The following is a 12,500-nucleotide window of genomic DNA, read 5'->3' as shown; positions in this document are numbered from 1 at the left end:
GTATAAAATTACCTACAGCTCCTGGTATTCCCAGGCGGTCTCCCATTCAAGTACTAACCAGGCCCTACACTGCATAGCTTCCAAGATCAGATGAGATTGAGCTTGTCCAGTGTGGTTTGACTGTAAGTGCTCAAAAGCATTAACTTTAGACATCTTTTACTTCTTAACTCAAGTAAATTCATTGATAAGTTGAAAAAATTAAATGTAAAATGTAATAGAAAAGAATGTTATGGCAGTATAAAAATACCTACAGCACCTGGGATTCTTAGGTGGTCTCCCATCCAAGTACTAACCAGGCCCAACACTGCATAGCTTCCAAGATCTGACGAGATTGGGCATATCCAGTGTGGTTTGGCTGTAGGTGCTCAAAAACATTAACTTTAGACCTCTTTTACTTCTTAACTCAAGTAAATTCATTGATAAGTTGAAAAAATTAAATGCAAAATGTAATAGAAAAGAATGTTATGGCTGTCTAAGATTACCTACAGCACCTGGTATTCACAGGTGGTCTCCCATCCAAGTTCAAACCAGGCCCAACACTGCATAGCTTCCAAGATCAGACGAGATTGGGCATGTCCAGTGTAGTTTGGCTGTAGGTGCTCAAAAGCATTAAATTTAGACCTCTATTACTTCTTAACTCATGGAAATTCATTGATAAGTTGAAAAAATTAAATGTAAAATGTAATAGAAAAGAATGTTATGGCAGTATAAAATTACCTACAGCACCTGGGATTCCTAGGTGGTGTCCCATCCAAGTACTAACCAGGCCCAACACTGCATAGCTTCCAAGATCAGATGAGATTGGGCATGTCCAGTGTGGTTTGGCTGAAGGAGCTCAAAAACATTAACTTTAGACCTCTTTTACTTCTTTACTCAAGTAAATTCATTGATAAGTTGAAAAAATTAAATGTAAAATGTAATAGAAAAGAATGGTATGGCTGCATAAAATTACCTACAGCACCTGGTATTCCCAGGTGGTCTCCCGTCCAAGTACTAACCAGGCCCAACACTGCACAGCTTCCAAGATCAGACGAGATTGGGAATGTCCAGTGTGGTTTGGCTGTAGGTGCTCAAAACATTAACTTTAGACCTCTTTTACTTCTTAACTCAAGTAAATTCAATGACAAGTTGAAAAATGAAATGTAAAATGTAATAGAAAAGAATGTTATGGCAGTATAAAATTACCTACAGCTCCTGGTATTCCCAGGCGGTCTCCCATTCAAGTACTAACCAGGCCCTACACTGCATAGCTTCCAAGATCAGATGAGATTGAGCTTGTCCAGTGTGGTTTGACTGTAAGTGCTCAAAAGCATTAACTTTAGACATCTTTTACTTCTTAACTCAAGTAAATTCATTGATAAGTTGAAAAAATTAAATGTAAAATGTAATAGAAAAGAATGTTATGGCAGTATAAAAATACCTACAGCACCTGGGATTCTTAGGTGGTCTCCCATCCAAGTACTAACCAGGCCCAACACTGCATAGCTTCCAAGATCTGACGAGATTGGGCATATCCAGTGTGGTTTGGCTGTAGGTGCTCAAAAACATTAACTTTAGACCTCTTTTACTTCTTAACTCAAGTAAATTCATTGATAAGTTGAAAAAATTAAATGCAAAATGTAATAGAAAAGAATGTTATGGCTGTCTAAGATTACCTACAGCACCTGGTATTCACAGGTGGTCTCCCATCCAAGTTCAAACCAGGCCCAACACTGCATAGCTTCCAAGATCAGACGAGATTGGGCATGTCCAGTGTGGTTTGGCTGTAGGTGCTCAAAAGCATTAAATTTAGACCTCTATTACTTCTTAACTCATGGAAATTCATTGATAAGTTGAAAAAATTAAATGTAAAATGTAATAGAAAAGAATGTTATGGCAGTATAAAATTACCTACAGCACCTGGGATTCCTAGGTGGTGTCCCATCCAAGTACTAACCAGGCCCAACACTGCATAGCTTCCAAGATCAGATGAGATTGGGCATGTCCAGTGTGGTTTGGCTGAAGGAGCTCAAAAACATTAACTTTAGACCTCTTTTACTTCTTAACTCAAGTAAATTCAATGACAAGTTGAAAAATGAAATGAAAAATATAATTGAAAAGAATGTTTTGGCTGTCTAAAATTACATACAGCACCTGGTATTCCCAGGTGGTCTCCCATCAAAGTACTAACCAGGCCCAACACTGCATAGCTTCCAAGATCAGACGAGATTGGGCATGTCCAGTGTGGTTTGGCTGTAGGTGCTCAAAAGCATTAAATTTAGACCTCTATTACTTCTTAACTCAAGTAAATTCATTAATAAGTTGAAAAAATTAAATGTAAAATGTAATAGAAAAGAATGTTATGGCTGCATAAAATTACCTACAGCACCTGGAATTCCCAGGTGGTCTCCCATCCAAGCACTAACCAGGCCCAACACTGCATAGCTTCCAAGATCAAACAAGATTGGGCATGTCCAGTGTGGTTAGGCTGTAGGTGCTCAAAAATATTAACTTTAGACATCTATAACTTCTTAACTCATGTAAAATCATTGATAATTTGAAAAAATTAAATGTAAAATGTAATAGAAAAGAATGTTATGACTGCATAAAATTACCTACAGCACCTGGTATTCCCAGGTGGTCTCCCATCCAAGTACTAACCAGGCCCAACACTGCATAGCTTCCAAGATCAGATGAGATTGGGCATGTCCAGTGTGGTTTGGCTGAAGGAGCGCAAAAACATTAACTTTAGACCTCTTTTACTTCTTTACTCAAGTAAATTCATTGATAAGTTGAAAAAATTAAATGTAAAATGTAATAGAAAAGAATGGTATGGCTGCATAAAATTACCTACAGCACATGGTATTCCCAGGTGGTCTCCCATCGAAGTACTGACCAGGCCCAACACTGCACAGCTTCCAAGATCAGACGAGAATGGGCATGTCCAGTGTGGTTTGGCTGTAGGTGCTCAAAAACTTTAACTTTAGACCTCTTTTACTTCTTAACTCAAGTAAATTCATTGATAAGTAGAAAAAATTAAATGTAAAATGTAATAGAAAAGAATGTTTTGGCTGTCTAAAATTACATACAGCACCTGGTATTCCCAGGTGGTCTCCCATCAAAGTACTAACCAGGCCCAACACTGCATAGCTTCCAAGATCAGACGAGATTGGGCATGTCCAGTGTGGTTTGGCTGTAGGTGCTCAAAAGTATTAAATTTAGACCTCTATTACTTCTTAACTCAAGTAAATTCATTAATAAGTTGAAAAAATTAAATGTAAAATGTAATAGAAAAGAATGTTATGGCTGCATAAAATTACCTACAGCACCTGGAATTCCCAGGTGGTCTCCCATCCAAGCACTAACCAGGCCCAACACTGCATAGCTTCCAAGATCAAACAAGATTGGGCATGTCCAGTGTGGTTAGGCTGTAGGTGCTCAAAAATATTAACTTTAGACATCTATAACTTCTTAACTCATGTAAAATCATTGATAAGTTGAAAAAATTAAATGTAAAATGTAATAGAAAAGAATGTTATGGCTGCATAAAATTACCTACAGCACCTGGTATTCCCAGGTGGTCTCCCATCCAAGTACTAACCAGGCCCAACACTGCATAGCTTCCAAGATCAGATGAGATTGGGCATGTCCAGTGTGGTTTGGCTGAAGGAGCGCAAAAACATTAACTTTAGACCTCTTTTACTTCTTTACTCAAGTAAATTCATTGATAAGTTGAAAAAATTAAATGTAAAATGTAATAGAAAAGAATGGTATGGCTGCATAAAATTACCTACAGCACCTGGTATTCCCAGGTGGTCTCCCATCGAAGTACTAACCAGGCCCAACACTGCACAGTTTTCTAGATCAGACGAGATTGGGCATGTCCAGTGTGGTTTGGCTGTAGGTGCTCAAAAACATTAACTTTAGACCTCTTTTACTTCTTAACTCAAGTAAATTCAATGACAAGTTGAAAAATGAAATGTAAAATGTAATAGAAAAGAATGTTATGGCAGTATAAAATTACCTACAGCACCTGGGATTCTTATGTGGTCTCCCATCCAAGTACTAACCAGGCCCAACACTGCATAGCTTCCAAGATCTGACGAGATTGGGCATGTCCAGTGTGGTTTGGCTGTAGGTGCTCAAAAACATTAACTTTAGACCTCTTTTACTTCTTAACTCAAGTAAATTCATTGATAAGTTGAAAAAATTAAATGCAAAATGTAATAGAAAAGAATGTTATGGCTGTCTAAAATTACCTACAGCACCTGGTATTCCCAGGTGGTCTCCCATCCAAGTTCAAACCAGGCCCAACACTGCATAGTTTCCAAGATCAGACGAGATTGGGCATGTCCAGTGTGGTTTGGCTGTAGGTGCTCAAAAGCATTAAATTTAGACCTCTATTACTTCTTAACTCATGGAAATTCATTGATAAGTTGAAAAAATTAAATGTAAAATGTAATAGAAAAGAATGTTATGGCAGTATAAAATTACCTACAGCACCTGGGATTCCTAGGTGGTGTCCCATCCAAGTACTAACCAGGCCCAACACTGCATAGCTTCCAAGATCAGACAAGATTGGGCATGTCCAGTGTGGTTTGGCTGAAGGAGCTCAAAAACATTAACTTTAGACCTCTTTTACTTCTTAACTCAAGGAAATTCAATGATAAGTTGAAAAATGAAATTAAAAATATAATAGAAAAGAATGTTATGGCAGTATAAAATTACCTACAGCTCCTGGTATTCCCAGGTGGTCTCCCATCCAAGTACTAACCAGGCCCAACACTGCATAGCTTCCAAGATCAGACGAGATTGGGCATGTCCAGTGCGGTTTGGCTGTAGGTGCTCAAAAACATTAACTTTAGACCTCTTTTACTTCTTAACTCAAGTAAATTCATTGATAAGTAGAAAAAATTAAATGTAAAATGTAATAGAAAAGAATGTTATGGCTGCATAAAATTACCTACAGCACCTGGAATTCCCAGGTGGTCTCCCATCCAAGCACTAACCAGGCCCAACACTGCATAGCTTCCAAGATCAAACAAGATTGGGCATGTACAGTGTGGTTAGGCTGTAGGTGCTCAAAAATATTAACTTTAGACATCTATAACTTCTTAACTCATGTAAAATCATTGATAAGTTGAAAAAATTAAATGTAAAATGTAATAGAAAAGAATGTTATGGCTGCATAAAATTACCTACAGCACCTGGTATTCCCAGGTGGTCTCCCATCCAAGTACTAACCAGGCCCAACACTGCATAGCTTCCAAGATCAGACGAGATTGGGCATGTCCAGTGTGGTTTGGCTGTAGGTGCTCAAAAACATTAACTTTAGACCTCTATTACTTCTTAACTAAAGTAAATTCATTGATAAGTTGAAAAAATTAAATGTAAAATGTAATAGAAAAAAATGTTATGGCAGTATAAAATTACCTACTGCACCTGTTTTTCCCAGGTGGTCTCCCACCAAAGTACTGACCAGACCCAACACTGCATAGCTACCAAGATCAGACGAGATTGGGCATGTCCAGTGTGGATTGGCAGTAGGTGCTCAAAAGCATTAACTTTAGACCTCTATTACTTCTTAACTCAAGGAAATTCATTGATAAGTTGAAAAAATTAAATGTAAAATGTAATAGAAAAGAATGTTATGGCAGTATAAAATTACCTACAGCACCTGGTATTCCCAGGTGGTCTCCCATTCAAATACTAACCAGGCCCAACACTGCATAGCTTCCAAGATCAGACGAGATTGGGCATGTCCAGTGTGGTTTGGCTGTAGGCGCTAAAAAACATTAACTTTTTTACTTTAGACCTCTTTTACTTCATAACTCAAGTAAATTCATTGATAATTTGAAAAAATGTAATGTAAAATGTAATAGAAAAGAATGTTATGGCTATATAAAATTACCTACAGCACCTGGTATTCCCAGGTGGTCTCCCGTCCAAGTACTAACCAGGCCCAACACTGCAAAGCCTCCAAGATCAGACGAGATTGGGCATGTCCAGTGTGGTTTGGCTGTAGGTGCTCAAAAGCATTAACTTTAGACCTCTATTACTTCTTAACTCAAGTAAATTCATTGATAAGTTGAAAAAATTAAATGTAAAATGTAATAGAAAAGACTGTTATGGCAGTATAAAAATACCTACAGCACCTTGGATTCTTAGGTGGTCTCCCATCCAAGTACTAACCAGGCCCAACACTGCATAGCTTCCAAGATCAGATTAGATTGGGCATGTCCAGTGTGGTTTGGCTGTAGGTGCTCAAAAACATTAACTTTAGACCTCTTTTACTTCTTAACTCAAGTAAATTCATTGATAAGTAGAAAAAATTAAATGTAAAATGTAATAGAAAAGAATGTTTTGGCTGTCTAAAATTACATACAGCACCTGGTATTCCCAGGTGGTCTCCCATCCAAGTACTAACCAGGCCCAACACTGCATAGCTTCCAAGATCTGACGAGATTGGGCATGTCCAGTGTGGTTTGGCTGTAGGTGCTCAAAAGCATTAAATTTAGACCTCTATTACTTCTTAACTCAAGTAAATTCATTAATAAGTTGAAAAAATTTAATGTAAAATGTAATAGAAAAGAATGTTATGGCTGCATAAAATTACGTACAGCACCTGGAATTCCCAGGTGGTCTCCCATCCAAGGACTATCCAGGCCCAACACTGCATAGCTTCCAAGATCAAACAAGATTGGGCATGTCCAGTGTGGTTAGGCTGTAGGAGCTCAAAAATATTAACTTTAGACATCTATAACTTCTTAACTCATGTAAAATCATTGATAAGTTGAAAAAATTAAATGTAAAATGTAATAGAAAAGAATGTTATGGCTGCATAAAATTACCTACAGCACCTGGTATTCCCAGGTGGTCTCCCATCCAAGTACTAACCAGGCCCAACACTGCATAGCTTCCAAGATCAGACGAGATTGGGCATGTCCAGTGTGGTTTGGCTGAAGGAGCTCAAAAACATTAACTTTAGACCTCTTTTACTTCTTTACTCAAGTAAATTCATTGATAAGTTGAAAAAATTAAATGTAAAATGTAATAGAAAAGAATGGTATGGCTGCATAAAATTACCTACAGCACCTGGTATTCCCAGGTGGTCTCCCGTCCAAGTACTAACCAGGCCCAACACTGCACAGCTTCCAAGATCAGACGAGATTGGGAATGTCCAGTGTGGTTTGGCTGTAGGTGCTCAAAAACATTAACTTTAGACCTCTTTTACTTCTTAACTCAAGTAAATTCAATGACAAGTTGAAAAATGAAATGTAAAATGTAATAGAAAAGAATGTTATGGCAGTATAAAATTACCTACAGCTCCTGGTATTCCCAGGCGGTCTCCCATTCAAGTACTAACCAGGCCCTACACTGCATAGCTTCCAAGATCAGATGAGATTGGGCTTGTCCAGTGTGGTTTGACTGTAAGTGCTCAAAAGCATTAACTTTAGACATCTTTTACTTCTTAACTCAAGTAAATTCATTGATAAGTTGAAAAAATTAAATGTAAAATGTAATAGAAAAGAATGTTATGGCAGTATAAAAATACCTACAGCACCTGGGATTCTTAGGTGGTCTCCCATCCAAGTACTAACCAGGCCCAACACTGCATAGCTTCCAAGATCTGACGAGATTGGGCATATCCAGTGTGGTTTGGCTGTAGGTGCTCAAAAACATTAACTTTAGACCTCTTTTACTTCTTAACTCAAGTAAATTCATTGATAAGTTGAAAAAATTAAATGCAAAATGTAATAGAAAAGAATGTTATGGCTGTCTAAGATTACCTACAGCACCTGGTATTCACAGGTGGTCTCCCATCCAAGTTCAAACCAGGCCCAACACTGCATAGCTTCCAAGATCAGACGAGATTGGGCATGTCCAGTGTGGTTTGGCTGTAGGTGCTCAAAAGCATTAAATTTAGACATCTATTACTTCTTAACTCATGGAAATTCATTGATAAGTTGAAAAAATTAAATGTAAAATATAATAGAAAAGAATGTTATGGCAGTATAAAATTACCTACAGCACCTGTGATTCCTAGGTGGTGTCCCATCCAAGTACTAACCAGGCCCAACACTGCATAGCTTCCAAGATCAGATGAGATTGGGCATGTCCAGTGTGGTTTGGCTGAAGGAGCTCAAAAACATTAACTTTAGACCTCTTTTACTTCTTTACTCAAGTAAATTCATTGATAAGTTGAAAAAATTAAATGTAAAATGTAATAGAAAAGAATGGTATGGCTGCATAAAATTACCTACAGCACCTGGTATTCCCAGGTGGTCTCCCGTCCAAGTACTAACCAGGCCCAACACTGCACAGCTTCCAAGATCAGACGAGATTGGGAATGTCCAGTGTGGTTTGGCTGTAGGTGCTCAAAAACATTAACTTTAGACCTCTTTTACTTCTTAACTCAAGTAAATTCAATGACAAGTTGAAAAATGAAATGTAAAATGTAATAGAAAAGAATGTTATGGCAGTATAAAATTACCTACAGCTCCTGGTATTCCCAGGCGGTCTCCCATTCAAGTACTAACCAGGCCCTACACTGCATAGCTTCCAAGATCAGATGAGATTGAGCTTGTCCAGTGTGGTTTGACTGTAAGTGCTCAAAAGCATTAACTTTAGACATCTTTTACTTCTTAACTCAAGTAAATTCATTGATAAGTTGAAAAAATTAAATGTAAAATGTAATAGAAAAGAATGTTATGGCAGTATAAAAATACCTACAGCACCTGGGATTCTTAGGTGGTCTCCCATCCAAGTACTAACCAGGCCCAACACTGCATAGCTTCCAAGATCTGACGAGATTGGGCATATCCTGTGTGGTTTAGCTGTAGGTGCTCAAAAACATTAACTTTAGACCTCTTTTACTTCTTAACTCAAGTAAATTCATTGATAAGTTGAAAAAATTAAATGCAAAATGTATTAGAAAAGAATGTTATGGCTGTCTAAGATTACCTACAGCACCTGGTATTCACAGGTGGTCTCCCATCCAAGTTCAAACCAGGCCCAACACTGCATAGCTTCCAAGATCAGACGAGATTGGGCATGTCCAGTGTGGTTTGGCTGTAGGTGCTCTAAAGCATTAAATTTAGACCTCTATTACTTCTTAACTCATGGAAATTCATTGATAAGTTGAAAAAATTAAATGTAAAATGTAATAGAAAAGAATGTTATGGCAGTATAAAATTACCTACAGAACCTGGGATTCCTAGGTGGTGTCCCATCCAAGTACTAACCAGGCCCAACACTGCATAGCTTCCAAGATCAGATGAGATTGGGCATGTCCAGTGTGGTTTGGCTGAAGGAGCTCAAAAACATTAACTTTAGACCTCTTTTACTTCTTAACTCAAGTAAATTCAATGACAAGTTGAAAAATGAAATGAAAAATATAATTGAAAAGAATGTTATGGCAGTATAAAATTACCTACAGCTCCTGGTATTCCCAGGTGGTCTCCCATCCAAGTACTAACCAAGCCCAACACTGCATAGCTTACAAGATCAGACGAGATTGGGCATGTCCAGTGTGGTTTGGCTGTAGGTGCTCAAAAACATTAACTTTAGACCTCTTTTACTTCTTAACTCAAGTAAATTCATTGATAAGTAGAAAAAATTAAATGTAAAATGTAATAGAAAAGAATGTTTTGGCTGTCTAAAATTACATACAGCACCTGGTATTCCCAGGTGGTCTCCCATCAAAGTGCTAACCAGGCCCAACACTGCATAGCTTCCAAGATCAGACGAGATTGGGCATGTCCAGTGTGGTTTGGCTGTAGGTGCTCAAAAGCATTAAATTTAGACCTCTATTACTTCTTAACTCAAGTAAATTCATTAATAAGTTGAAAAAATTAAATGTAAAATGTAATAGAAAAGAATGTTATGGCTGCATAAAATTACCTACAGCACCTGGAATTCCCAGGTGGTCTCCCATCCAAGCACTAACCAGGCCCAACACTGCATAGCTTCCAAGATCAAACAAGATTGGGCATGTCCAGTGTGGTTAGGCTGTAGGTGCTCAAAAATATTAACTTTAGACATCTATAACTTCTTAACTCATGTAAAATCATTGATAATTTGAAAAAATTAAATGTAAAATGTAATAGAAAAGAATGTTATGGCTGCATAAAATTACCTACAGCACCTGGTATTCCCAGGTGGTCTCCCATCCAAGTACTAACCAGGCCCAACACTGCATAGCTTCCAAGATCAGATGAGATTGGGCATGTCCAGTGTGGTTTGGCTGAAGGAGCGCAAAAACATTAACTTTAGACCTCTTTTACTTCTTTACTCAAGTAAATTCATTGATAAGTTGAAAAAATTAAATGTAAAATGTAATAGAAAAGAATGGTATGGCTGCATAAAATTACCTACAGCACATGGTATTCCCAGGTGGTCTCCCATCGAAGTACTGACCAGGCCCAACACTGCACAGCTTCCAAGATCAGACGAGAATGGGCATGTCCAGTGTGGTTTGGCTGTAGGTGCTCAAAAACTTTAACTTTAGACCTCTTTTACTTCTTAACTCAAGTAAATTCATTGATAAGTAGAAAAAATTAAATGTAAAATGTAATAGAAAAGAATGTTTTGGCTGTCTAAAATTACATACAGCACCTGGTATTCCCAGGTGGTCTCCCATCAAAGTACTAACCAGGCCCAACACTGCATAGCTTCCAAGATCAGACGAGATTGGGCATGTCCAGTGTGGTTTGGCTGTAGGTGCTCAAAAGTATTAAATTTAGACCTCTATTACTTCTTAACTCAAGTAAATTCATTAATAAGTTGAAAAAATTAAATGTAAAATGTAATAGAAAAGAATGTTATGGCTGCATAAAATTACCTACAGCACCTGGAATTCCCAGGTGGTCTCCCATCCAAGCACTAACCAGGCCCAACACTGCATAGCTTCCAAGATCAAACAAGATTGGGCATGTCCAGTGTGGTTAGGCTGTAGGTGCTCAAAAATATTAACTTTAGACATCTATAACTTCTTAACTCATGTAAAATCATTGATAAGTTGAAAAAATTAAATGTAAAATGTAATAGAAAAGAATGTTATGGCTGCATAAAATTACCTACAGCACCTGGTATTCCCAGGTGGTCTCCCATCCAAGTACTAACCAGGCCCAACACTGCATAGCTTCCAAGATCAGATGAGATTGGGCATGTCCAGTGTGGTTTGGCTGAAGGAGCGCAAAAACATTAACTTTAGACCTCTTTTACTTCTTTACTCAAGTAAATTCATTGATAAGTTGAAAAAATTAAATGTAAAATGTAATAGAAAAGAATGGTATGGCTGCATAAAATTACCTACAGCACCTGGTATTCCCAGGTGGTCTCCCATCGAAGTACTAACCAGGCCCAACACTGCACAGCTTCCAAGATCAGACGAGATTGGGCATGTCCAGTGTGGTTTGGCTGTAGGTGCTCAAAAACATTAACTTTAAACCTCTTTTACTTCTTAACTCAAGTAAATTCAATGACAAGTTGAAAAATGAAATGTAAAATGTAATAGAAAAGAATGTTATGGCAGTATAAAATTACCTACAGCACCTGGGATTCTTATGTGGTCTCCCATCCAAGTACTAACCAGGCCCAACACTGCATAGCTTCCAAGATCTGACGAGATTGGGCATGTCCAGTGTGGTTTGGCTGTAGGTGCTCAAAAACATTAACTTTAGACCTCTTTTACTTCTTAACTCAAGTAAATTCATTGATAAGTTGAAAAAATTAAATGCAAAATGTAATAGAAAAGAATGTTATGGCTGTCTAAAATTACCTACAGCACCTGGTATTCCCAGGTGGTCTCCCATCCAAGTTCAAACCAGGCCCAACACTGCATAGTTTCCAAGATCAGACGAGATTGGGCATGTCCAGTGTGGTTTGGCTGTAGGTGCTCAAAAGCATTAAATTTAGACCTCTATTACTTCTTAACTCATGGAAATTCATTGATAAGTTGAAAAAATTAAATGTAAAATGTAATAGAAAAGAATGTTATGGCAGTATAAAATTACCTACAGCACCTGGGATTCCTAGGTGGTGTCCCATCCAAGTACTAACCAGGCCCAACACTGCATAGCTTCCAAGATCAGACAAGATTGGGCATGTCCAGTGTGGTTTGGCTGAAGGAGCTCCAAAACATTAACTTTAGACCTCTTTTACTTCTTAACTCAAGTAAATTCAATGATAAGTTGAAAAATGAAATTAAAAATATAATAGAAAAGAATGTTATGGCAGTATAAAATTACCTACAGCTCCTGGTATTCCCAGGTGGTCTCCCATCCAAGTACTAACCAGGCCCAACACTGCATAGCTTCCAAGATCAGATGAGATTGGGCATGTCCAGTGCGGTTTGGCTGTAGGTGCTCAAAAACATTAACTTTAGACCTCTTTTACTTCTTAACTCAAGTAAATTCATTGATAAGTAGAAAAAATTAAATGTAAAATGTAATAGAAAAGAATGTTATGGCTGCATAAAATTACCTACAGCACCTGGAATTCCCAGGTGGTCTCCCATC

At 37.8% G+C, this 12,500-nt stretch overlaps 2 non-coding genes and 52 pseudogenes across 2 annotated transcripts; all 54 read right to left on the bottom strand.

The window, feature by feature from the left end:
* Positions 1–9: 9 nt before the first annotated feature.
* Positions 10–128, bottom strand: LOC148497654 (5S ribosomal RNA; annotated as a pseudogene).
* A 116-nt stretch (positions 129–244) lies between these two features.
* Positions 245–363, bottom strand: LOC148497653 (5S ribosomal RNA; annotated as a pseudogene).
* Positions 364–479: 116 nt separating this feature from the next.
* On the bottom strand, positions 480–598 carry LOC148497652 (5S ribosomal RNA; annotated as a pseudogene).
* A 116-nt stretch (positions 599–714) lies between these two features.
* LOC148497651 (5S ribosomal RNA) lies at positions 715–833 on the bottom strand (annotated as a pseudogene).
* A 116-nt stretch (positions 834–949) lies between these two features.
* Positions 950–1,068, bottom strand: LOC148497650 (5S ribosomal RNA; annotated as a pseudogene).
* Positions 1,069–1,182: 114 nt separating this feature from the next.
* Positions 1,183–1,301, bottom strand: LOC148497649 (5S ribosomal RNA; annotated as a pseudogene).
* A 116-nt stretch (positions 1,302–1,417) lies between these two features.
* On the bottom strand, positions 1,418–1,536 carry LOC148497648 (5S ribosomal RNA; annotated as a pseudogene).
* A 116-nt stretch (positions 1,537–1,652) lies between these two features.
* On the bottom strand, positions 1,653–1,771 carry LOC148497647 (5S ribosomal RNA; annotated as a pseudogene).
* Positions 1,772–1,887: 116 nt separating this feature from the next.
* On the bottom strand, positions 1,888–2,006 carry LOC148497646 (5S ribosomal RNA; annotated as a pseudogene).
* A 115-nt stretch (positions 2,007–2,121) lies between these two features.
* LOC148497645 (5S ribosomal RNA) lies at positions 2,122–2,240 on the bottom strand (annotated as a pseudogene).
* A 116-nt stretch (positions 2,241–2,356) lies between these two features.
* On the bottom strand, positions 2,357–2,475 carry LOC148497644 (5S ribosomal RNA; annotated as a pseudogene).
* A 116-nt stretch (positions 2,476–2,591) lies between these two features.
* LOC148497643 (5S ribosomal RNA) lies at positions 2,592–2,710 on the bottom strand (annotated as a pseudogene).
* Positions 2,711–2,826: 116 nt separating this feature from the next.
* On the bottom strand, positions 2,827–2,945 carry LOC148497642 (5S ribosomal RNA; annotated as a pseudogene).
* A 116-nt stretch (positions 2,946–3,061) lies between these two features.
* Positions 3,062–3,180, bottom strand: LOC148497641 (5S ribosomal RNA; annotated as a pseudogene).
* A 116-nt stretch (positions 3,181–3,296) lies between these two features.
* Positions 3,297–3,415, bottom strand: LOC148497640 (5S ribosomal RNA; annotated as a pseudogene).
* Positions 3,416–3,531: 116 nt separating this feature from the next.
* LOC148497639 (5S ribosomal RNA) lies at positions 3,532–3,650 on the bottom strand (annotated as a pseudogene).
* Positions 3,651–3,766: 116 nt separating this feature from the next.
* On the bottom strand, positions 3,767–3,885 carry LOC148497638 (5S ribosomal RNA; annotated as a pseudogene).
* Positions 3,886–4,000: 115 nt separating this feature from the next.
* LOC148497637 (5S ribosomal RNA) lies at positions 4,001–4,119 on the bottom strand (annotated as a pseudogene).
* A 116-nt stretch (positions 4,120–4,235) lies between these two features.
* On the bottom strand, positions 4,236–4,354 carry LOC148497636 (5S ribosomal RNA; annotated as a pseudogene).
* Positions 4,355–4,470: 116 nt separating this feature from the next.
* LOC148497635 (5S ribosomal RNA) lies at positions 4,471–4,589 on the bottom strand (annotated as a pseudogene).
* Positions 4,590–4,704: 115 nt separating this feature from the next.
* LOC148497634 (5S ribosomal RNA) lies at positions 4,705–4,823 on the bottom strand (annotated as a pseudogene).
* A 116-nt stretch (positions 4,824–4,939) lies between these two features.
* Positions 4,940–5,058, bottom strand: LOC148497633 (5S ribosomal RNA; annotated as a pseudogene).
* Positions 5,059–5,174: 116 nt separating this feature from the next.
* Positions 5,175–5,293, bottom strand: LOC148497632 (5S ribosomal RNA). The gene has a single exon (XR_015870307.1). It is a non-coding gene; the product is annotated as a 5S ribosomal RNA (ribosomal RNA).
* Positions 5,294–5,409: 116 nt separating this feature from the next.
* On the bottom strand, positions 5,410–5,528 carry LOC148497631 (5S ribosomal RNA; annotated as a pseudogene).
* A 116-nt stretch (positions 5,529–5,644) lies between these two features.
* LOC148497630 (5S ribosomal RNA) lies at positions 5,645–5,763 on the bottom strand (annotated as a pseudogene).
* A 124-nt stretch (positions 5,764–5,887) lies between these two features.
* On the bottom strand, positions 5,888–6,006 carry LOC148497629 (5S ribosomal RNA; annotated as a pseudogene).
* A 116-nt stretch (positions 6,007–6,122) lies between these two features.
* LOC148497628 (5S ribosomal RNA) lies at positions 6,123–6,241 on the bottom strand (annotated as a pseudogene).
* Positions 6,242–6,357: 116 nt separating this feature from the next.
* On the bottom strand, positions 6,358–6,476 carry LOC148497627 (5S ribosomal RNA; annotated as a pseudogene).
* A 116-nt stretch (positions 6,477–6,592) lies between these two features.
* Positions 6,593–6,711, bottom strand: LOC148497626 (5S ribosomal RNA; annotated as a pseudogene).
* Positions 6,712–6,827: 116 nt separating this feature from the next.
* Positions 6,828–6,946, bottom strand: LOC148497625 (5S ribosomal RNA; annotated as a pseudogene).
* Positions 6,947–7,062: 116 nt separating this feature from the next.
* Positions 7,063–7,181, bottom strand: LOC148497624 (5S ribosomal RNA; annotated as a pseudogene).
* A 115-nt stretch (positions 7,182–7,296) lies between these two features.
* Positions 7,297–7,415, bottom strand: LOC148497623 (5S ribosomal RNA; annotated as a pseudogene).
* Positions 7,416–7,531: 116 nt separating this feature from the next.
* LOC148497622 (5S ribosomal RNA) lies at positions 7,532–7,650 on the bottom strand (annotated as a pseudogene).
* Positions 7,651–7,766: 116 nt separating this feature from the next.
* LOC148497621 (5S ribosomal RNA) lies at positions 7,767–7,885 on the bottom strand (annotated as a pseudogene).
* Positions 7,886–8,001: 116 nt separating this feature from the next.
* LOC148497620 (5S ribosomal RNA) lies at positions 8,002–8,120 on the bottom strand (annotated as a pseudogene).
* A 116-nt stretch (positions 8,121–8,236) lies between these two features.
* On the bottom strand, positions 8,237–8,355 carry LOC148497619 (5S ribosomal RNA; annotated as a pseudogene).
* A 115-nt stretch (positions 8,356–8,470) lies between these two features.
* Positions 8,471–8,589, bottom strand: LOC148497618 (5S ribosomal RNA; annotated as a pseudogene).
* Positions 8,590–8,705: 116 nt separating this feature from the next.
* Positions 8,706–8,824, bottom strand: LOC148497617 (5S ribosomal RNA; annotated as a pseudogene).
* A 116-nt stretch (positions 8,825–8,940) lies between these two features.
* On the bottom strand, positions 8,941–9,059 carry LOC148497616 (5S ribosomal RNA; annotated as a pseudogene).
* A 116-nt stretch (positions 9,060–9,175) lies between these two features.
* LOC148497615 (5S ribosomal RNA) lies at positions 9,176–9,294 on the bottom strand (annotated as a pseudogene).
* Positions 9,295–9,409: 115 nt separating this feature from the next.
* LOC148497614 (5S ribosomal RNA) lies at positions 9,410–9,528 on the bottom strand (annotated as a pseudogene).
* A 116-nt stretch (positions 9,529–9,644) lies between these two features.
* On the bottom strand, positions 9,645–9,763 carry LOC148497613 (5S ribosomal RNA; annotated as a pseudogene).
* Positions 9,764–9,879: 116 nt separating this feature from the next.
* Positions 9,880–9,998, bottom strand: LOC148497612 (5S ribosomal RNA; annotated as a pseudogene).
* Positions 9,999–10,114: 116 nt separating this feature from the next.
* On the bottom strand, positions 10,115–10,233 carry LOC148497611 (5S ribosomal RNA; annotated as a pseudogene).
* Positions 10,234–10,349: 116 nt separating this feature from the next.
* Positions 10,350–10,468, bottom strand: LOC148497610 (5S ribosomal RNA; annotated as a pseudogene).
* Positions 10,469–10,584: 116 nt separating this feature from the next.
* On the bottom strand, positions 10,585–10,703 carry LOC148497609 (5S ribosomal RNA; annotated as a pseudogene).
* Positions 10,704–10,819: 116 nt separating this feature from the next.
* On the bottom strand, positions 10,820–10,938 carry LOC148497608 (5S ribosomal RNA; annotated as a pseudogene).
* A 116-nt stretch (positions 10,939–11,054) lies between these two features.
* Positions 11,055–11,173, bottom strand: LOC148497607 (5S ribosomal RNA; annotated as a pseudogene).
* Positions 11,174–11,289: 116 nt separating this feature from the next.
* On the bottom strand, positions 11,290–11,408 carry LOC148497606 (5S ribosomal RNA; annotated as a pseudogene).
* A 115-nt stretch (positions 11,409–11,523) lies between these two features.
* Positions 11,524–11,642, bottom strand: LOC148497605 (5S ribosomal RNA; annotated as a pseudogene).
* A 116-nt stretch (positions 11,643–11,758) lies between these two features.
* On the bottom strand, positions 11,759–11,877 carry LOC148497604 (5S ribosomal RNA; annotated as a pseudogene).
* Positions 11,878–11,993: 116 nt separating this feature from the next.
* Positions 11,994–12,112, bottom strand: LOC148497603 (5S ribosomal RNA; annotated as a pseudogene).
* Positions 12,113–12,227: 115 nt separating this feature from the next.
* Positions 12,228–12,346, bottom strand: LOC148497602 (5S ribosomal RNA). Its single transcript, XR_015871208.1, has one exon. It is a non-coding gene; the product is annotated as a 5S ribosomal RNA (ribosomal RNA).
* A 116-nt stretch (positions 12,347–12,462) lies between these two features.
* LOC148497601 (5S ribosomal RNA) overlaps positions 12,463–12,500 on the bottom strand; it is a 119-nt pseudogene continuing 81 nt past the window's right edge.

This window comes from Taudactylus pleione, unplaced genomic scaffold, assembly GCF_031769625.1.
Source record: "Taudactylus pleione unplaced genomic scaffold, aTauple2 ptg000550l, whole genome shotgun sequence".
Lineage (NCBI taxonomy): Eukaryota > Metazoa > Chordata > Amphibia > Anura > Myobatrachidae > Taudactylus > Taudactylus pleione.
Note: the sequence above shows the minus strand (reverse complement) of the source record. Positions and strands in the feature narration are given on the sequence as shown.